This window comes from Anser cygnoides, chromosome 9, assembly GCF_040182565.1.
Source record: "Anser cygnoides isolate HZ-2024a breed goose chromosome 9, Taihu_goose_T2T_genome, whole genome shotgun sequence".
Classification (NCBI taxonomy): Eukaryota; Metazoa; Chordata; class Aves; order Anseriformes; family Anatidae; genus Anser; species Anser cygnoides.
In genome coordinates this window covers 13,230,068-13,234,306 of record NC_089881.1, presented here as the reverse complement: position 1 = coordinate 13,234,306, position 4,239 = coordinate 13,230,068, and the positions used below count along the sequence as shown (strand labels likewise).

Genomic DNA, 4,239 nt, shown 5'->3' with positions numbered 1-4,239 from the left:
CTCCTTCAGGTCTTCTCCCTGCATCGTTAGCTGCCCTTGGTGCTTGTCCCCCATGGAGACAAGGGTGCTGTGTAGGAAACTGCTCGGCAGATGCCCTGCCCAGCATTGTCCAAAGCAATGAGAACGCAGAGGAATATCCCGTTCCGATTGCTATGGAGGGCTCTACGGGTTTGGGAAAAGATGTCTCCATCAAACTTCTATCAAATTTGCCTTGTTGCTTAAAATGCTTTTTCAAAAATTCTTACGTAAGGAATAAGAGCTTATTGTGCTTTTTCTAGTGCTCAAAGTCTGAAATTACAAAGTTGCTTATAGCCAGTGTTGAGGGAGGTAGAGGTACCCCTGCTACCTGCTGTGTTCAGGCAGAAGCCTGATCCCCACGCCCGAGCACATCCATCTCAGTGCAGTCTGGGTGTAACACATGGGCGACCGTACAAATGGGCGCTCTGAGAGGCGAGCTGGGAGCACAGCCACGTGTCAGATCCCTCCATCAGACCTCCCACACTGATTTGATGAGGGGCTCAAAAGCTGTGAGCCCCATTTGAGCTGACCACTTGACTTTTGAAATTGCCACAGGCACACGCTTTTCCTCTTGCCAGCTCTCTGAAATGTAAAGCATAAAGTGCCTGGGGTTATACTGCCAGAATTTCCCAGACAAGATCATCTTACAGAGATTCACCCCAAAATCTGCCCGATAGTGTGGATCTTTTTCCATTTCCCCAACTCCAGAATACCCCTGCTCACATTCTCCTTAGCATCGTTTAGTGTCCCTCTGCTCTTGTGCAGCTCTGGGGATGTCTGTCCTGCTCCAGCCCCAAAATGACATTGGCATGGCCTCGCTGCAGAAGGGAGGGTGTGGGACAGATGGAGCTACAGAAAGGGGAGAGGGGAGAGCATATGGGGCTTTCCAAACTCCTTCTGTCTGCAGCCCTCTTAGCTAAGTGGGCTTTGTTGCTTTCTCTTTTCCCCACTCCCAGTTGAAAGCTTTTCTCAACTTCCTTCATCCTATAGAAATCTTGATTGTCCGTTCTTCCCATGGAGGCAGAAGAATAAAGAAGGCAGATTGTTAAGCGAGGTGAGGCCCAGAAAAACATCACTTTGTTAGTGGCTCTGGCAGAGAACAAGCACATCAGGGAAAAGCTGTCAGTGCTTTTTAATGGCTCTGCTGACCAGCCTCGCGCTTTTTCGCTCATTGCTTTACCAAATGGTAATTCACTTCACTTCTCTCTTTTTCTGGCTTTTTGTACTCTTCTCTCAGTGCAGTGTCTTGAGTACAGTATGGTTTCAGTCTGGCTTCTTGGCACTGCTGTAATAAAAGTATTTTTGTTACTAAAGCAGTCAAATAAAATCCAGCAGGCTTGGGACATGAACATTTGTGGTCAGTCTCGAGACCAAAACCAAAGCAGCAGCTTTGTTCTTTTCAGACAGATCATCAATTAGCACCGAAATGGTAACATACCAATAGGACTTCCTGCCTCCGGGCTGCCTTTTAAAAAGCATCCAAGATCCACAGAATAGGGGTTGACATGATATGGATGTTCATACAGCGTTTACCCTCAAGAAGGGTAAACTTCTGAGCTCTCCAGGATGCTTCTCAGAGCTTGCTCTCTACTATATACGTGGTGGTGGCAGCAAGCAAACCAGTAGTGCTTGTGTGAGGTAAGGATTTGGAAGGAAAGGATGCAGAACATCATGAAACCCCCTGCGTTTAGGCTGAGAAGAGGCATGCCCTCCCTGTTCAGAGGATAAATCGAGCATTCATTGCTAAAACGTAGCATCAGGTACTTGTGGGGTAATCGGAGATAATCGCTTCCAGAAAAACTGTTTCTGAAAAGAGAGACTGTCTGTCAGGCATCCCTGAAGGAAAAGAGCCTCTCTGCTGCAAACCGAGGAACATATGCTCTTCCCTCCACGCTGTTCTGTATGGCAAAGCAAAGGAGCTTTTAAGAAACGTGCTGACACACCAACATACCTTTGATGTTCAGTGTCCTGGCGCAAATGGAAAAGCAGGAAGTGGACAGTGAATGTCTGAGTGGGGGTTGACTGAGGCCACCAAGGTGCTGTGTTAGGACGTCTGAAAACAAAAGGAGAGGTCAAGAGAGCAGGTTTCAGCTTGTATGTCATATCTGGGCAGGTTTCCTCAAACTCTTTAAAATTTCTGGGTCTGACTGTTCCACTTGTTTGCCTTGTGACCAGCTTACCAGTGCCCGTGTCCCCCACGCAGAGCCATGGACCTGAGATCGTTCCTCTCCTTGCTTTTTAAAACCATGTCTCTGCAAGCTGACAGCTACGTTTTTATAGTTAAAAAAAAAAGAATTGTTTGCCAATGGAGATTCTGTACTGCTTCTGAAAATCCCTGCCTATAAACATGAATCTAGAAGACAGGAATACCTGAATCCCCCTCTAGGCATAAGTGAAGTAGGCTCTTACCTAGGTAACATGTTGGTGAGGTGAGGGAAAGAGCCATTGCCTCACTGTGTTGATTTGCTATGTGTCAAGGCTCTGGAGAGTCAAGGTGCTGCTGCTGAAAGAGAACTTCAGACATTGCAGGGTGAGAAATCAGAAACGATACCCAACGTGCAAAGGAGCCCCTGAAACTATGCGAACCAGAATGTGGATGCAGTAACTCACTGAAAGTCAGGAATTGACCTGAGAGAGACTCAGAGAGGAATAAAGACTTAACCAGGCTTGCTAATGCAACTGGAATCACCTGAGAAGGACTGTCCGTGTGACAAGAGATTTTGTCTTCTGAGGGTTTGTTCTTACAGCTGCAAGAGAGGTGCACCTGGAGCAGGAAGCGGTTCTGTCTGGCAACGAGGAGGATGCGCCGCACCTCTGAAACCTCTGGCTGGGTTTGTAGCTGGAATAGCAATGCTGTGTGCTAGATCAAGATGAAGGCTGGGTGTGAAACTGTGGGTCCAGGTGCTCAGGAATTCAGGGTGAGTTCTTTCTTCAATCTGTCCCTGTCTACCTCAAAGAAACATGATTCCTCAGAGCTTTTTGTGGTAAAATGTGTGTTCTATTTTGAAGATGTTTTATTGTCTGAGAAGGGATTTTAGCATGTTTTTTTTACATCTCAAATTAATTACAAACATAGCTGGAAGTAAATTATTGGAAGCACAATTAGGATTAAATCTTGGTGAAATTTTATGAAGTAATTAGAATGGCATTCATAAAACCAATGGCCAGATCAAAAATGCAATTTTGACAAAAGCACATCTGCTAGATCTCTTCTTATTAAGCACTTTGACCTTCTACTAAGAACAACAGGAAGTTTGGCAGGTGCTATGATATGCTCTCCTCACAAAAAGCTGGAACGATAGTTACAGTAACCCTGAAGTTTGGGGAGTTCTGCTTCCAGAGAGCTGCTTGTGATTTTTTACTTGTCCTTATGAAAACTTCCCACCGAGGTCAGTTATTCTGTGAGCTCAAAAAGAAAACAACCGAAATGGTCATGTGTGCACGTCCCTCCCACAGCTGACCTGGGCTCAGGTTTATCCTAAGCTTGCTTGTGTTCTTTTCTCTATTTCAAACCCAAACAAAGCCTTATGTGCTTGAAAACTTGTATGGTTTTTTTGTTTGTTTGTTTGTTTTTTCCCAGCTTCATTATTTATTCTGATCAAAGATGCTACCTTTTCCTACAAAGTTTGTTTCATTAAGATCTTCCTAAAGATAACAGCATGGCTGTGAACAGTTATTTTGTGCTACCTGCCAGTAGGCCAAAGCCAATACGAGCTTGTTGCTACATGGTGTTAGAGGTTGTTGTCCCTTGTTCTCGTGCCTCTGCCATGCGTTCCCTGCCATCCCCAAATACTGTTCTTTGCAGAAGGTGGCAGTTTGTCACCTTGGTCTATGAGAATGACTGCTATCTCAGGAGCTGGAAGGGCACTGGTTGCGTCAGCTGGAGGAAAGGCTCCCATGGATTTTCTTTAGAGCCTGTGAAGGGAGATACTACAATGAAGGATATATAAAATTACCTGGATTTTCTGTGTTCAGATTTTAACATCAAAGCTTGGGAGTTGGTAGGGTTGTCTTCAGCTATCTCCAACAGAGGCAGCATGCTTGTGCTGACTTTCCTGTGGGCTCTTCTAATACACAGAGTAACCGTGGATAAAGTTAGAAATCACCTCCTTAAGTTAAACAACAAAATACTTCAAGTAAATCATAGGAAAACTATGTGGAGACAGGTCTTCGTGAGCAGAACAGTCACAGATAAGTTGGCCTGCACCATGATATAGGGTG

General features: G+C 45.2%; 1 long non-coding RNA gene across 1 annotated transcript; it reads right to left on the bottom strand.

Moving 5' to 3' along the window:
• Positions 1-1,165: 1,165 nt before the first annotated feature.
• LOC106039186 (uncharacterized) lies at positions 1,166-2,634 on the bottom strand. Its single transcript, XR_001209092.3, has 4 exons — positions 2,605-2,634; positions 2,428-2,532; positions 1,970-2,071; positions 1,166-1,303 (listed from the first exon to the last, which is right to left on the bottom strand). It is a non-coding gene; the product is annotated as an uncharacterized lncRNA (long non-coding RNA).
• Between the last annotated feature and the right edge of the window lie 1,605 nt (positions 2,635-4,239).